The 19,721-nt window shown below is 34.0% G+C and overlaps 1 pseudogene; it reads left to right on the forward strand.

Moving 5' to 3' along the window:
• Positions 1–5,116: 5,116 nt before the first annotated feature.
• Positions 5,117–18,228, forward strand: LOC124934149 (annotated as a pseudogene).
• Positions 18,229–19,721: the final 1,493 nt, after the last annotated feature.

Here is a 19,721-nt window from a genome sequence, read left to right on the forward strand (position 1 = left end):
TATATACTTTTATTATATATAATATATTAACATTTTTTTATCATTTTCAATATTTTATACACTATACTCATTATTACATCCTTAGTATTTATTTTTATTATAAATATTATATTAATATTTTTTTATTTTTTTAATATTATAAATAACATATTAGTTATTAGAGAAATGATTAGGTGAGGGAATGACGTGGCATAATCTTATTAGCTGAAAAAATTAAATAATTTCTCTCTTTTCTCTCTTTCCTCTCCAACCAATGAAGTTGATGCCACGTCATTCCCTCACCAAATTCCCTCACTAAATTCCCTCACTCTATCACTCCTCTAGTTATTATATCCCTACTATTTATTTTTATTATATATAATATATTAATCTTTATTTATCTCTTTCATTATTATTTATAATATACTTTTATTATATGTATATAATATATTAACCTTTTTTTTATCATAAATCGCTAATATTATTTGTCTTGACTTTTTTTATCTATCCTAAATCAATTGAAAATTAATGTTTTTTATATTTATTCAACTCTATCTATATAAATATAAGTTTCTCCTAATACATGAAGAAATTATCTAAAAGCAAAAAACAATAACTATAAAAGAAGTTAAAAGAAATTTAATTACCAATAGAATTTTGTGAATTAATGAGATGTGAAGATTGAAGAAGAAAGAAGAAAGAAGAAAAAAAAAAGAGTAAAAGAAATTGTGAAAACTGAATAAGAAGTATATAAAAACTAAAGAAGAAGAGATAAGAGTGATCGAAGAAGAATAATAACTAAAGAATAAAAAATATAATAACTAAAGAAGAAGGAAAAAAAACTAAAGAAGAATAAGAAATATTAAAGAAGAAGAGATAAGAGTTAATTGAAGAAGAAGATGAATAATTGAAGAAAAGAAGAGTAATTGATAAAGAAGATGAAGAGTAACTGATGAAGAGTGATGGTAGAATATGATGAATGAATTATATATTAGAAATTAAAGTTTTACTTTAATAATTATGGGCCTTCATATTGGGCTTTGAAGAGAGAGGGAAATAAAAAAATATTGTGTAAAATTTTAATATTAAATAAATAAAAAATATTTAATTATTTTGAGACTCAAAAAGCTCGACAAGCCATCGAGCAAGCTTTATATGAGCTCGAGTTCGACTCGAATAATAAACAAGTCGGCTCGAGCTCGACTCGAACTCGGTTAAAGTCAAGCTCAAGTCGAGCTTTGACCAAGCAGCTTACGAGCGGCTCACGAGTGGCTTGACTCATTTGCAGCCCTAGTGTAACACCCCTAACTCCTAATTTACTTAGACCGAGTGAGGGATGTTTGAAACATGAACATAAATAACGAAAAACAGAAACATGTGCAGAAGCGTTTGTTAAGTATAAAAAGTGGTGCTACAAAATTTCGGTTTACAAAATCAAGAGACGGTCCTTTACTTATAAAATACAAACTTTTAATAATAGACCCAACAAAGGGCTCGGTCTTCTGCCTTGGTCCCTCCTTTCATACACATCCCTGCACCTTGCCCCACTCCAAGCCTCCCTTTACTTGTCATAAAAAGACTATGGATGTGTACCTACACCACACAAACATAGTGAGTCTAAAGACCCAGCAAGTTATAAAACAGATTTTAGAAAAGATATTTTAAAAGCTTCTTTGGATCCACATGCTGGTTTGTAAAGTATATCATCATTTATGAAAGTACAGTAAGGTCTTAAGCACATATTAGCCCTTTACAATTCAGAGTTGATCATAAAAGTTAGGAATCTGGTTTGAACACATATTTGGATATGCACTCTTCGGAGTCTATCCCTAAAACCCACAACCTGGTTCGACACTTGCCTGTGTGGGTAGGATCTTCCAGAGCTCATCCCCGAAGTCCAGTCCCAATAGAAACATCAGCACATATTTTGGAATCAGACTACAAGAGCTCATCCTGAATAACCCTCCCCCCATTTTGTCAATTCCTATACATCATTGTTCACAATGATTCCATAAAACGTTTCATACTTTGGAAAACAGATCCTTCTTTTGAAAACAGATCCTTGTTTAGAAAAGAGGTGGTACTTTGGAAAACAGTTTGTCCTTTGAAAAACAGATTATCTTTTGGAAAACAGATTGTTCTTTAAAAAACAGTTGTTCATCATTAAAGATATGGATATACAATGAACTCATGTTATAAAAACAGTATGCATAATTTATAGAATATACATGAATTATATAAGCATGTGTGGGTTTCTAAAGAGTGATATATAAAGGTTTTCTTGCCTTATACTTTGAAACTACTAAGGTTTGATCTTGCTATGAAGGTTGGCTGTTCTTCAAGAATTCTAACGGATGTCTTCTGATTTTTAGAGAAGAGGGAAAATGGATTGATATTAATCAATCCATGGTGAAGTATATAAATACAAAGGGTCAAGGTCGGTTGAGGAAAAGGGCTGGTCATTGGCTTGACAAGTATGGGCAGAATACTATTTTATAATAAAAGGACTTGTCACCTGCTGGTCATAAGCATGGGATGAATAACTAGGTTGGTCACCTGCTTGTCACCTACTGGTCATAAGCATGGAATGGATAACTATGTTGGTCACCTGCTTGTCATCAGCTTGTTGAATAAGTATGGGTTTGAAGCATGATGTGGCTAAGCTTGAGGTGGCTAAGTATGAGGTGGATAAGCATGAGGTGGCTAAGCATGAGGTGGCTAAGCATGAGGTGGCTAAGCATGATGTGGCTAAGCATGAGGTGGCTAAGCATGATGTGGCTAAGCATGAGGTGGCTAAGCATGAGGTGGATAAATATGGGCTGGAAAATATAATCAGTCGTACCCCCTCAGTCGAACCCCCTCGGTCGGGCCCTATCGGTCGGACCCTATCGACCGTGACATAGATTTCTCTCGGTCTCCTCGGTCCTAAGACATATTTCTTTAGCCTCGACACATATTTCTTGATCCTAACACATATTTACTCGGTTCTAAATCTTAGATTTGCCTCGGTCCTAATTTCCAATCACAAGAGTGCTTGGTCTTGGCCAGGACCGAAGACATTCGGTCAAATATGAATTTTAGGGTGTGACAACTCCACCCCACTAAAAAGGAATTTTGACCTCGAAATTAAACTTAACAAAAACTCTAGGTATATTTCATAGATCCCTAAACGCATTTCCCTACATGAGCCTTCTTACAAAGATTACAAGTGCGGAAGGACAAACTAGCAAGGTTTGCTGGTTTGGTGGGTTACATCCTGCAACGTGATTTTGAACATAAATGCGGAAGCTCTATGGTGCATATTGGACAAGATCATTGAAAATGTTGATATAAAAGTCGGTCCTACGGTCTCGGTCCTTCCTCCGACACACATCTCTGGCACCACACTTCCGCTCCAACTTTTCCTTCACTTGTCATAAAATCCGTTGGCTGGATTCCTACACCACACAAGCATAGTGAGTTTAGGGATCCAGCAAGCATTTATAAGAACACTTTTTATGACATTGCATACATGAGGGTTTTTAAGGGTATCTCATCAGTCAATCATGTATAGTTGCATACTTGAGCACATATTGGGACCCTTAGCCCAGAGAGATGATCCTCCAGGATAGGCATCCATTCATCAATTCCTCTAGCCATATTTTGAGAGCATCGGACCACCAGAGCTCATCTTGGTAGCCATCCTCTCGTATCCGTCAATTCTTCCATGGTTATCTCTTAGATTCCATAACCCTTAACTTAAAATCATTCTTCTTTAGAAAACAATGGACTTGCAATGAAAACATGTTTTGAAACCATATGCATCGTTTATATAAAATACATGAATAAATAGTACTGTGTGGGTTTATAAAACGTTTAGAAAAGTACTTTCCTTAAAATCCTTCATCTGTAGGATCTTCGGTCGGAACACTCGGTCCTAAGTCTTAGCTAGGACCGAACGCTCTCGGTTGGGAAAAGATAGAATTTTGGGACGTGACACCTGGTGTTGTAGAGATCAATAATCTCTAACTTCAGTGGGAGTTTGTAGTTTGATTGTCTTTCAGTTTAGTTATTTTATAGATATTTATGAGGTTTTTTTATTATGATTAGAAATTAAGTATTATTCAATTAATTACACTTTGTATAATTATGTTTAAAGTATGATCTCACTAAAGTCAAGTAGGACCAGTTGAAAATTGACATGAAAAGATCACCTTGAATGCAATTTTCATTCCACACATTCATGATATGATTTGTCAGTTAATTGTATTGATTTATGTGATCATTGTTGGGTCTAGTTGTGCTTAAATACAACGACGAGCTCTTTGGTTCTATATTGATATAATTAATTGATAAAATTGTTTATACAACATATGATTAAGATGACATTAAACTTCAGGCGCATTGTGGTTGATACATTTATTTATTATGGTTGATATATTATGATGATTATAAACAATAAATAGGTGACAAATGTTGTGGAACATGGGTGCACAAGTTCTCCAAACGGCAAATCGCGCAGTCGTAGAAACGGTCGAGAAAATGCATCATCATTGTCATTAGTATACTCCTCATTTTTGCCATCATCGTGTACTCTGCCGTACTCTCTGTTCTCAAACCAAGGAAGAAATAGCTAAAATCAAGGCCTCGGTCCTAAAATAATTCCAGCAACCTTTCTCGGCACCCGTTCTCGGTCTTATGGTGCATATGGGCCAGATTTCTGTTTTGTTGTATTAATATTTTGTTTTGTTTTCCTTTTCTATTTTACAAACCGAATTCTGTTATTTTCTAGTAGTTGTTGTAACCGAATATTTTGGGGCAAGACATCACCTATATAAGGCTGATCTTTCTTCCCCAAGGACCCATGAAATGGAATAATGAAGATATGAACTTCGACCCCGTTCGTCTATTATTATTTACTATAGACTGTTTGGTATAGACCAACAGTATTTCTCTTCGCACCCTTGGTTCTTCTATCCCTTCCCCCAAATTCTCTATCAAAACCTTCTACTGCCCTTTGATTATAGAATTTCCACCGGTCCTAAGATCAAGAACTTGATTCTTGAACCCATAAACACATCTTACGAAACAAGTCGTAACATTCTTGGTATCAGAGCAAGACGATCCTCAAATGAAAGAAACCCGGTAGCAAACAAAGATGGACGCTCTTAAGACCCTACTCGAAGGGTTGTCCCAACAATATGCCTCCATGCAAGTTGCACTGCAACTACACATGACCGAATCGGCTACTATGCATGCGGCCCTTAAACAGCAGATGGTCGAACTGAGCAATAATATGGACAAAAGGTATGCTACTGGAAAAAGCTTGACAGCCATTGAAAGATGTGCGTTTAATAATGGTCAAGATTTCGTACCCGACCCTATGTTAATGCTTCTTGCTACCTTCCTCCAACCCGGCTTACAAATGTTAATATTCCTGAATTTGATGGGACTGATTTGGAGGGCTGACTCTTATTTTCCGAGCAAGTCTTTAGGGTGGGCAAGACGAATGAGGCCACAAAACTAGACATTGTCCGCACTCACTTCTCAAAAGAGGCAAGAACGTGGCATGAATCATATTTGCAGAATCGCAACCAAAAGGAAGCATTGTCCTGGGATGTGTTGAAGAAAAGATCTCTTGTTGCGATTCGGTCGCAGGTCCTTGTACAACGTCAAGCCGCCGCTGCTGCTCAAACCATGCAATGTTAACACGGTCTGGCCGAGCACAAACCGGACAAACGATCCCAAAGAAGACCGGCGCAATGAGAACTTTCTCGATTTGGTTTATTTAAAAACTCAACACAGTCAAACATTAATTAATTAGGTCTTCAAAATCAAGCATAAACATATTTAGAATGTCGGTATTAGTGAAATGAATCTCCATACATATTAATTGGGTCACAAACAAGAATCTTATCTTTAGATCGTGAGAGAAGTGTGGGTCTTATCATCATTATCATCCTACCTGTCCCAACTACCTATCAAAATCGGTCTTCTTCAACCGCCATCTCCCATTCTTCTCCTATATACTCAAATTACTAGCTAGTATCATTACCATTCCCGGACAAAGAAAAAAAAACAAAAAGAGAATATAATCATTTTTTTTAGGTAGAAAGAGGAAATGGGTGAGGAGTCGACCACCGATCAGTTTTGAACTACTAATTGTACTGATGTCGACTTTGATCATCAGGAATCCCCGCCCCCATAGTACAATTAGTAGTTGAAAACTGATCGGTGGTCGACTCCTCACCCATTTCCTCTTTCTGCCTAAAAAAAATGATTATATTCTCTTTTTGTTTTTTTTTCTTTGTCCGGGAATGGTGATGATACTAGCTAGTAATTTGAGTATATAGGAGAAGAATGGGAGATGGCGGTTGAAGAAGACCGATTTTGATAGGTAGTTGGGACAGGCAAGATGATGATAAGACTCGCACTTCTCGATGTAAGATGTAAGGCCTTCTTCGGATTGTGGTTTTTGAAAAAATTTAAAGACAGAAAAAAAATAATGATCGGTGATGATTTTGAAGATGTGATAATTATTTTTGGTAAAAAAAACTTGAAGTATTGATATATATGAATAAAATAAAAAAATAATAATTTAAAATATAGGATATTTTAATATTTTAGTTAATGTAATGAGTGATATAATTGTTAATAAGTAATATATTGAAAATTTTATTTTAACAAGTTTTTTACAAAAACGAAAAGAACCATATCTAAAGATAAGATTAAGATTCTTGTTTGCGACCCAATTAATATATATGGAGATTCATTTCACTAACACGGACATTCTAAATATGTTTATGCTTGATTTTGAAGACCTAATTAATTAATGTTTTACTATGTTGAGTTTTTTAATAAACCAAATCGAGAAAGTTCTTAAATATAAATATATATAGTATATTTAGTACATTAATTATTACTTAATCAAATCGGAATGTGAAGTTGTATCATTATAATATACTTTAATGAGTCAAATACCTATCTATTTTTTATTTGTTCGTTTCATCTATTCAGTTTTTTTTATGGATTTTTTTTGGAACTTGTGCAGTTATATATGCATTATATATGAATTATTTAAATAAATATGAATTTATTTTAAAAATATTAAATAGAAGTAATTTTAACTTATGTATTTTTATTTGTTTAGTAAAAAAGTATTAATATATAATAATAAATAAATAAAAAATATAATATTTTAATTAATAAATTGAATAAAATAATAAATAAGAAGGCTGATAAATATATTTTATTATAGTTAAAGAAAAATAAAATAATATATAAACAAAAAAAATAGTCTTTTATTTGTTAGGACATTTGTATTTTTTATCATGTTTTGTAAAAAAAAAAATTTATGTCATATTTAATTTTTGTGTGCTTAAAAAAATATCATAATTTTATTGAAAAATAAATTATATTTTAAAAAATATTTATTTAAAATTAATTATTAAAATATCTTTCTATATTTAAAATTAATAAAAATAAAATATTTTAATTAATAAATTAAATAAAATCTTATTTTAATTACTTAATTTATTATATTATTTATATATTTGGAGATAAGACCGTCAAACTAAAAAGATACAACTACCAAGAGTTTGCTTGATTTTAAGTTTGTAATGTTTTTTTTTATCAAAAAAAATTATACATATCATATATATATATATATATATATATATATATATATTAATTATTCAATATATATTAACTAAAATATTAAAATTTCTTATTTAATTTTAATTTTAAATAAACAATATAATAATAATTCAAATCGATTAAAAATCTAAATAACCCGAATTTAAATCAAATAATATTTCTTTTAATAAAACACACCAAATAAATGAACATCAAACAGACTCTTGAATAAATGCTTTGAACCACAATCTTATTAAAAAAATAATTGTCACCCTCAAATTTGACTGCTCAATACCCATACCTTCCTCCTTGTTTTTTTTCTTTTACTTATGGATAAGCTTTTGTACTATACTAGCCTATTTTGTACTTGTTTAATGTGAATTATTGTAGCATATTTTTAAATAAACTATAATAATCCAATTGAATATTAATATCTTTTATTTCAGCATTCCAATAATTTTAATTTTTTTTAAAAGACAATTCATTTGGTGACTTCAAAATTACTTAGAAAACAGGACAACATTTTTTTAAAAGACAATTTTTAGATAAAAAACACTAACTCCATGTACAACTTCATAATACACAAATTAAAGATAGTCATTATAGTTGCTTAGTCAATGTATACATTTATCTTTATCCCAACAAATTATAATAGATTTATTTTTAAAAATAATTGTTACTATTTAAATTAAAGAAAAATAAAACTAATCTTTTTTGAAAAATAAATAGATGTAAGTTTCTAAATACTACACGACTAACAATAGCTAGATTAATTGAAAAAATTATTAATTAAAAATATTTATAAAATATAAAAATAAAAAATAAAAAAGAGAATAAAAATAATAATAATAAATACAGGCAAGCACAATCTAGAGTGTCCCGGCTTCCTAGGCAATCCAACACATAGCAGGCTATGGGTAAACCCAGCAAACATCATAGAACAGTCCAAAGTTTTTAAAATTCAAAATATGGGCTTTTTACTCAATTTATGCCATGTTTGGTTGGGGGTATAAAGGAGTATTATACTATTGGGTATTGGGTGGCGTTTGGTACATTATACTATTTATATAAATATAAGTAAGTTGTAAAGAAGGATAAATTGTATATGGTATTAACATGTATAAATTATATATATTATTAGTGTTTGGTTAGAATGATAAAAAGGGTATAAATTATATAAGTTTTATAATTTTGTGTTTGGTTAATGGTATAAGAAAATAATAAAAAGAATAAAATATTTTAATATTTATCTTATTTAATTTTTATTATTAATTATATTTAAACTAATAAAAATATATTTAATTATCATATAAATATTTTTAAAAAGAAATAATAATGCTATATGATTATATAATTTTTATAAATATATGATTTATTATATTTAAATTCCTAAAATTAAATAAATATTTATCAATAATTAATATTAATAAATATATAATCATAAAATCATAAATTAATTAATGAAAATGAATCACTTGCTTAAGCCTTTCATTTTATTTATTTGCTAGAGATACTATAAAAAACAATTTTTTAAAAATATATAATAATAATTATTTCATAATTTAGTTTAAAATATGAAAAATAATAAACTAATAAGTATTTAATATAAGAGATGATAATTATAATTAATAAAGCTTAATAATTAAAATTTAATAAGAGATTAAATTATAAACTAATAAAGTTAATATTTAAAAAATATGATTAAAAAAATTAAAATTTTAATACTTATTGTATAGGGTAATACTATTTTATACCCCTTTTGAAAGTATAAGTTATATCAATGATTTTACTATTAGTATAAAACTAATATAACCAAATACCTATATAATTTACTATTAGGATAGTTATATCATCTTAACAGTGTAATACCCATTATCAAACACCACCTTGGTATGCTAAACTATAGCAATAGTATTTTAATATGATGTTTTTTTATATTTTTACTATTGATATTAATTTATACCCTATATAATTTATACTTCATGTTTAATATAAATAATTTATACTGATATAAAATAGTAACTAAGTCCCTAGTTACAACACTATTCTTATATATATCATTTAATTTTTAATTTCTCGTTATACAATATATAATAATAATTATTATATAATATATTAAATATGTTTTATTTAATTTAAATATTTTATTATATATAATTATTTTTAATATAAATATTTTTAAAATATTTCAATATTTTAATTAAAAAATATTTATTTATTTTTATAACAATAATTTTATTAATTATTATTTTCTATATTTACTTATATTATAAATAATATTTTAATTTTAATTTTAATTTATTTTATTACAATTATCAATCATATTTAAATTAAATAAACATAATTTATCATTTATATTATAATTAATTTTTTATATTTTAATTTAAATTATGTTAATTATTAAATAATAGCACTGCAATAATTTATAATAATAATAAACAATATTATTTATAATATAAATAAAAATATTAACAATAAAAATATTTTTAAATTAATATCTATACAAGTTATACTATATTCTTGTAATATATACCAAACACAAAATTATAAACCATATACAATTTATACCATTCCTTATAATTCATACCAAACATCAATAATCTATATAAGTTATACCACCCTATATTATTTATACATCGTTATAATTTATATCCCTATACAACTTATACCCTACATAATTTGTTTAACTTACCGAACGCTACCTTAGTGTATTGTTATAAAATATTGACAATTAATTATTATTTAAAGATAACAGACGATTTGGAAAACTATATAAAAATATATTTTTCTTATTCTAGACAAGGCCAAAGTTAAGTTAGGCTCGCCTGGCCAGGCCCGACCATTATCCAACTAGTGATGGCAATGGATACCGTATATTGGATATCGTATACTCAATTAGTAGGTATCTAATGGTCGGGTTGAGATATTTTAAATCGAGGTTGGACATGAGGAGGAGAAGAAGGTACTCGGTCGGGGATGGAGAGCCTGCGAAACTTAAATCCGATACCCGACTATATTAATATTAAAAACAATTTTTTTATTAGTTTAATGTGTAACTTTTCAAATTCGTTATCATTACAAATATCATTAAATATACATCATTTAATTTAGTTTTATTCACGCTTCATTTCAAATATCATCATAAATAAATTACATTTTAACTTATTTCTTTACATAAATCTTAAACTTCAACTTTTATTTTAATAACAAAATATTGTTTATCTCTCATAATTCTTCATATTTATTTTCTAACATTTTCTCTACTTTAGTTTATCTTTTTCTCTACTTTAGTTTATCTTTTTCAAGATCTATAAAATATTAGATAAGTAATAATTTTATTTATAATTTTAATATTTCTATTTTAATAATTTTAAAAATATTAAAACTATGTTTCTCTTTCTTCAATCTCTATAATTTTATAAGTTATTTAATCGGGTTCGTAATGGGGTACTCGTCGGGTATCGGCTACCCGATGAATCGGGAATGAGAATAGAAGTATACAGATACTCATCGAGTTCGGGGTTGAGGTCGAGTAGTATAATGAAAATTGGGTTCGGGGATAGGTACTTCACTACCTGACGGATAGAGTACCCGTTGTCATCTCGAGATCCAACGCAAAAGAGCGCATCTTTTTCTAGATTCATATCACATCATCAACTCGACCCTTACCGAAAAAAGAAGAAGACAAGAAAATACAGATTTATAGTGGTTCGCTCAAATAAGTTACGTCAACTTCAACTGCAACCATATTTCATTTTGAAGAGGAATAAATACAACGTTTTTGCCTCATACTTTATCTCTTTATAATTTTGTCTACTCAATGTAAACCCTATTAAGTTTATACTCCCGTTTATTTATTTATATATCTTTATAATATTTAATAATTAATAATATATATATATATTTTAATTTAATAATAAATTATTTAAATTAAAAAATAGTTTATTTTAAAATAAATTATATAAATATATTAACTTTTATAAGAGAAATGATTGAAAATGGAATTTGGAAGAGAGAATTTGAATCAAAATGAAATTATCACGTAATTTATCTCTCTTTCTTTCCTATATCATTCCTCTTTTTATATTTAAAAAATTTATAATATTTGAAAAAATAATATTATACCAGTTTTAAAAATAAATAAAAATAAAGTAAAGAGAATATATAAATAAAATAAATTAATCATATAACTTTGGATTTGTGTGTAAAAAATGAAAAAGGAAATATATATGTTTAAATTTATATTTTATTATTATTATTATTATTATTATTATTATTATTGTAGCAGATTATTATAAAACACCCATAATCCAGTTTATAAGCTTAATCAAACACAACGTATGGCCGGATAACCGTTGTCCGTTGTAATTAGATAGGTCTTCTTTTTCTAAGTTAAAAAAAAAAGAAAAAAAGTGAAAGCCGAAGCCGCCTTTCTTGCACAATCCCACCATTCCGATCCACCCATCGGCGCAAGCCGCAAAGCTGATTCCCATGGCTTCTACTTCCTTTCAGACTGCGTAAGACTTCTCCTCCTACTGTATAGTCAATATCAAGAAATGACTCAAATTTTAAGGCTTTATGCTACGGTTTAATATGTTGATGTATGGAAATCTGCTTCTTAATTTGTTGTTTTAATTGTGAGATTAATTAATTCCAATATGGAAGCTGCAATTTTGGGTTGTAGCTATGTCAATGTGTATGTTTTCCAAATTGGTCTTCCACATGAATATATATGTGAATGAGAAAATGGGAGTTGGTTGGTTTTCCATTTACATTGATTTTCTTCTAATTCTCATCAACTTGAGCTCTTCCTTGTGGAGTGAGAGGAGTAGAATTTGTATTTCTGCTAGACTAGAACTGCTGCAATTCGTGTTGATTTTCTAAGAATATAGAAAGAGATTTTATTCAAATGATGTTTCAATTATATAGTGTATGTCTCTTATATAGATATTAAATTAAACTTGTAAGAAAACTAATATAATATAATATAATACCGATATCTTTATATTATATTTTCAATATATTATATTAATTATATTTATTAGGTTTCAAGAGCAATATTGAGTGTAAGGAATCTAGAATTGGAAAGCAACCAATTGGTATCCCATCCAATGTGACATTTTCATTGGAAGGACAGGGTTTGAGTGTAAAGGGTCCTCTTGGTCAGCTTTCCATCACTGATAAGTGCGTGAAGTTAAGGTTGAGAAAGAGGAATCCGGGGAACTTAGAGTCAGAAAGGAATTAGAAACCAGAAGGGCCAACCAAATGCATGGCTGGTTCAGGTTGAGGTAATTGATGGAAATGAGAACTATTCTCTTCATTACTGAATTGTTATTGAAATTTGGTTTGTTATTTTTATCAGGACTCTGACTGACAACATGGTGGTGAGTGTCTCTAAAGGATTTGATAAACGGTGAAGAGAAAAACTTAACTTGCCAAAGAAAAGAAGAGAGAGAGTATTTTTGGTGCTACCTTAATCAATAGCTTTTTTGGTTTATTATTTATAGCAGAGAACAAAACATGCTAAAAAAACATACAAACCCACGATGCAAAACCGTGAGCACTTCCTACTATCACTACCAGCACTACTCTATTTTTAGGAATAAAAAAACAAACAAACACCCTACAATTTCGGGCACAAGTTTACCTAACAATCACCCCTTAAGCTTGTGACCTTCCTTGATCTCAACCATGCCAATCTTCTCACGAAGTTCTAGAAACTTGACTCGACCAAGCGCCTTGGTCAGAATGTCCACTAGTTGATTATAAGTAGCCATGTACTCCACTACTATCTTGCCATCCTCAATGCACTCCCGTATAAAATGATATCTCGTCTCGATATGTTTGCTCCTATCGTGGAACATCGGGTTCTTGCAAAGAGCGATTGCAGACTTGTTGTCAATGTTGAGCGTGACAGCCTTGGGCTCCTTGCCGATGAGATCACTAAGTAATCGAGACAACCACACACCTTGGCATGTTGTTGTTGTGGCTGCAATATACTCTGCCTCGCAGGATGAAAGAGCCACCACTTTCTGCTTTTGACTCTGTCATGTGATTGGGCAAGACCGAAAAAGAATAATACTCTCGTTGTGCTCTTCCTGTCTTCTGGATCACCAGCCATATCACTATCACTAAAACCAGTTAGGGTAGCCTGAACTTCCTTATTTTTTCTCCCATAAAAACATCCAAGTGATTGAGTCCCTGCTATGTACCGAAGGATGTGCTTTACCGCAGCAAAATGCTCTTCATGCGGTTCCTGCATAAACCTGCTTACATAACCAACGGCGTAAGCTAGATCGGGCCGAGTGTGCACCAAATACCGGAGGGAGTCAACAATGCTTTGGTACTCAGTGACACCGACGGTCGGAGTAGTACCGGCTTGGATAACTTGAGCCGCTCCTACATCGGAACGTGGCACAGATTACATTCCTTCATGCCGTTCCGATCCAACAGCTTTTTTGCATATGCCTCTTGCTTAATACCGATACCATCCACCCACTGAACATGTTCAATGCCGAGATAGTATGACAAGAGCCCTAGATCACTCATACTAAACGAATTCTTCATTTCCTTTTTGAACTTGTCAATGGCAGCTTTGTCTGCTCCAGTGATAACCAGATCGTCGACGTATACACCCACAATCAACAATCCTGTCCCAGAGCCCCTCGTGTACATTCCATGTTCCATCGTGCTCCGCCCAAACCCCAAGGTTACCAGACTCGCATCTAGCTTGGCGTTCCACGCCCTTGGAGCTTGTCGCATTCCATACAAAGCCTTTCAGAGCCGCAACACTTTGTGCTCTTGACCGATGACAACAAAACCGAGAGGTTGTGCCACATAAACCTCCTCATTTAGTTCACCATTGAGGAACGCTGACTTGACATCCATGTGATGCATAGTCCACCCCTCATGCGCTTCCATTGCAATCAAGAGTCGCACAGATTCGAGACGAGCAACAGGCGCAAATACTTCCTCAAAATCAATACCCTATTTATGAACATATCCTTTTGCGACCAACCGTTCCTTGTGTTTGACAATCATACCTCGTTCATCTCGCTTTACCTTGAAAACCCACTTGAGACCAATTGGGCGATGTCTTACTGGTGAATCAACCATCTCCCAAGTATTGCTCTTAATGATGGAGTCCATCTCCTCCAACATTGCCTTGCGCCAACATACCTCTTGCTTGGCTTCCGCAAAACTTGACGGTTCCTTTGCCAAAGTCAGGAGAAGCTCCTCGAGGTCCTCTATTTCAATCGGTATTGTTGTGTTGTAGATATCAACGAGGCTGTGATATCTTTGTGGTTGAGCTGGATCGATGGTTGCGTCGAGTTGATCGCTTGGAGACTCGTGCATTACTGGAGTACCCCTTAAGCCGTACCCAACCGAACCAATAGTAAGTCGCTGTTGAGCCGGACTCATGGCTTCGGTTAAACCATGTTCGGGTGAGCCTGAAGTTGGTATCTGCTGCTGTTGTACCGAACTCATGGATTCGGTTAAACCATGTTCGGGTGAGCCTAAAGTTGGTATCTACTGTTGTTGTACCGAATTCATGAATTCTGTTGCTACTGCTTCTGATCTACTTCTTGCGGCCTCTATCTCCTCTCCGATACTCCACACAACTCCAACTCCTCCTTCTTCATGGAACTTTGCTGATCCCCATATATCAGCACCATCATCCCACTGCCATGGTACTTTTTCTTCAAACTTCACATCACGACTTATAATTACTTTACCCCGGCGAGGATCGAGTAGGCGATGTGCTTTGCACCCATCCTCGACACCGAGATACACTAACTGTTGACTCCGGTCTTCGAGCTTCTTCAAGTGTGAAGTTGCCACCCTTGCATGTGCCAAACAACCGAACACTCGCAAGTGTCCTAAGTGTGGCTTCTTCCCTGTCCAAGCTTCAAATGGAGTTCTTTCCCCCATTGCTTTCATTGGCAAACGGTTCAGTAAGTAAATTGCATGCCTTACCGCTTCTCCCCAAAGCTTACCCGGAACCTTCATGCTCTTCAACATGGATCGTGCCATCTCAACCACGGTCCTGTTTTTTCGCTCGACAACGCTGTTTTGTTGTGGCGTGTAGGGCGCCATGAGGTTTCGTTGAATCCCTGCTTCATCGCAGACTTCCTCGAATGTTGTACTTAGGAACTCGCCTCCGCGATCAGACCGCAGCGTTTTGATGCGTAGTCCACACCAGTTTTCCACCAAGGCCTTGTATTTCACAAACTCTACACATGCTTGATCCTTTTTCTCCAAAAAAGACACGTGCATCCATCTTGAATAATCATCAACAAGTAACATAAAATACTTATTACCCCTGCTCGTCGATGGGGTAATCGGCCCACAAAGATCGACATGAATCAAGTCCAGCTGCTCCTCTGCCCGATGGGGCGTCTTTTGCGGGAATGTTCCCCGAGTCTGCTTTCCCACCAAGCATCTGTGGCATAATTGATCCGGATGTGAGATAGGTGGCAATCCTGCAGCCATGTTCTTGTCGATTAGACGTTTTAAAGCCTTGAAGTTGACATGGCCGAGACGACCATGCCATAACCATGCTGGATCTTCCATCTTAGTGAGCAAGCAAACCGGACTCGCCCTTGTTAGCTCAATATGGTATAGCCTATTTGGTGACCGAAGTACATTCATGAGCAACTGCCCCGTGGGTTTTTCAATCACCTCTAGCTTGCCTTCGTCCAGCACCACACGGTAACCAATCTTGGTCATTTGTCCAAGACTGATGAGATTGCTACATAACTGTGGAATGTAATACACATCTCTAAGAGCCCACTGGTCTCCATTTTTACATTCAAACAAAATGGATCCTCTTCCCTTAATTTGCACAGTAAGCCCATCACCGAATCTCACCTTGCCCGTGACTGCTTCAACTAACTCTTGAAATTTCTCTCTATCGCGGACATGTGCTTGTTGGCGTCGTTGTCAAGGTACCACGTGCCTCTGGTGGTTGTGTCTATTCTCGCTAAGTATAGTTCGGGGAAGACCTTCTCTTCCATCAAAGATACGGTCTCCAACTGTGCTACTTCCATCTGCTCGATCGAGGTCGGCTCTTCCGATACTGCGAGCAGCAGTGCTTGTTCCACAATATCTATGCGGGCATGGTGTGCTTCTTCTCCCTTCTTCCTCTCTTTGCACTGGCTGGCAAAATTGCCAAAGTTTCGGAAGTTGAAGCACTGAATATTACTGTAGTCACGTGTGCCACCACCTGCTACCTCTTTCCCCGTTGAGTTTCCACGCCCACTAGGGCGCCCGCCACGCCCTCGGCTAGTGCCACGGTCACAGCCACGCCCTCTTCCACAAGTACTTGCTTCCGGTATCTTGCCCTTTCCGGAGCCCTCGCTACCCATTTTCTTCTAGCGTGCCTCCCGCTCCGTTTGAGTGTAGAGGAGTTGCCCGTCTCCTCTCGCACCTGCTATGGGGCGACACGTTCTCTCCTCGAACGCCTTGAGTCTACTTACGACATCCTCAAATACCAAAGTAGAGAGGTCGTAGAATTGTTCGATGCCGGCGATGATGGTAATGAAACGCTCAGGAACTGTGTCAAACAGTTTCTTTACAAGCGCAGCATCATTAAGAGAACCACCGAGGCTACTATACTTCACCATCATAGCCGACAATTTTCCAGCGCGCTGATCCAGAGATTCGTCCTCCTTCATACGCATACCGTCGAATTCACTCTTCAACGTCTGTAATCGCGCATCCCTAATGTGATTGGCGCCGACGAACCTCGTCTTGAGGCAGTCTCAAATATCCTTCGTCGTATTCTTGTTTGCCACCTGCATTAGAAGATCTTCGGCAGGTACTGGATTAGATGCGATTTCGCCTTTTTGTCTTTCTTGACATCAACGGCCACTCCGGCAGCCGGCTAGATCGCTTCCCAAACCTTCTGGTCCTCCATCAATGCATGTACCCGAATCTTCCAGCAAGTGTAATTTTTCATGGTGAGTTCTGGATACACATACCGTAGTGTATCCCGTTGAATCTTGCCGCTACAAGAACTTTCTTCTCCGGTGACGATAGACATCAGGTTGAATCGGGGATACTTAGGCATACAATAACCGCTATGATACCAAATGAAGGGAAAAACTTAACTTGCCAAAGAAAAGAAGAGAGAGAGTATTTTTGGTGCTACCTTAATCAATAACTTTTTGGTTTATTATTTATAGTAGAGAACAAAACATGTTAAAAAAAACTTACAAACCCACGATGCAAAACCGTGAGCACTTCCTAACTTCCTGCTACCACTACCAGCACTACTCTATTTTTAGGAATAAAAAAACAAACAAACACCCTACAATTTCGGGCATAAGTTTACCCAACAAACGGCTCCAATTAGTGGGTGTTGGGTACCGTGCAATACTTGATCAAGGAAAAGACTTGGTATTGAATCTAGGTTTCTCTCATCCGGTTTGGATTGAAATCCCAGATGGCCTGCAGGTGAAGGTGGAGGAAAACACTAGAATAGTGGTGAGCGGGTATGATAAGAGCGCCATTGGCGAATTTGCAGCTTCCATCGGAAAATGGAGGCCGCCTGAACCATACAAGGGTAAGGGAGTCAAGTATGCCGATGAAATCATTAGAAGAAAAGATGGAAAAGCTGGGAAAAAGAAGTGATGTTTTTGTTTGCCTTTTTCTTAACAATATTCATTTTTTAAAATTGATGAAGAAACATACATCTTATTTCTAATTAATTAGCAAACATCTCGATTTAAATGTATATCATATCATGTCTATAACTATTAAACAGTCAAATAAACAAACAAAAACAAACATTAATACAAAGGGACTAATAACTTATTTTCCAGATTTAGAAGACGTCAATTTTATGAAGCCTAGTTTCTTGAGTCGTGTAGTGATTCGGACAGGCCACGTTCCCTCAGGTTTTCCACATTTCAGGTCGACTATTTCAACTATACGAGATTATCCTCTGACCGGAGTATTATCTGTAGAAATGTGTTCAGTGTTGGACCTTTAGGTCCAGCCCAATCAGGCATTTAATTAAATGAACAAAACCTAAGAATGTTGCTCATTCTATCACTTCTAGAGAGAAAAGACATTCTGCAAAAAAAGAGAAGAAACAGAGGAGAAGAAAATAGAGGGAGAAGAAGAGAAGGAGACAGTAGATCTCTTACATTTTCATCTTCAGCTTCCAATTTCTTGTTGTCTTATATCTAGACTAGCTTGAGTCTGAATGAAATTGGTTTTCTCTGTTTGTATACCTCAACTATTAGGTTTAAAGTTGAGAAAAATATTTGTATCTGTTTCTTGTTTTGTAGGTTGAGATGGAAGACAATAGCACAATGATCAGGTTGAAAAATAATAACGGGCAGATCTGAAAATCCAAGATGGAGGATATCCTTTATTGTAAAGACTTGTATGAGCTGGTTGAAGGAGATAGTGCGAAGCCAAAATATATGTCTGATAGTGATTGGAAAAAATTGAACTGGAAAGCAGTCAGCACAATCAGACAGTGACTTGATGATAGCGTGTACCACCATGTAGCAATTGAGAAGATTGCACATGAGTTGTGGAAGAAGTTGGAGTCATTGTATGAGCAGAAAAAACAGGTAATAAAGCAATTCTGATTCGAAAGTTAATAAATGAAATTCAGAGAAGGTGTAGATGTTGCTGAGCATTTAAATGAGTTCTAGAGTTTGATTAATCAATTGTAGTGATGGAGATGACCTTAGAAGATGAGTTGCAAGCCTTATTGCTTTTGGGATCATTCCCGACAGTTAAGAGACATTGGTTGTGATAGTCAGTAATGCAGCTCCGAATGGTGTTCTTACTATGAGTATAGTTATAACAACTTGTTCAATGAGGAGAAAAGAAGGAAGTCTTCTTACAAATAGTGCACATGCCCTTGTCACATAGAACAGGGGAAGAGCTGAATATCGACAACAATTAAGAGGCCATAGCAAATCCAGAGGCAGATCAAAATCTAAGGGAAGACAATGTTATCACTGTGGTAAAGAAGGTCACATGAAGAAAAATTGTAGAGCCTGGAAAAGACTACAGAATGAAGACAAAAATCAGAAAAAAGATGATTAAAATAAAAATACCACAGCCACAGTAACTACAGATGATGTAGTGATTCTTTCTTATAA

Source organism: Impatiens glandulifera, chromosome 1 (assembly GCF_907164915.1).
Source record: "Impatiens glandulifera chromosome 1, dImpGla2.1, whole genome shotgun sequence".
Taxonomy (NCBI): domain Eukaryota; kingdom Viridiplantae; phylum Streptophyta; class Magnoliopsida; order Ericales; family Balsaminaceae; genus Impatiens; species Impatiens glandulifera.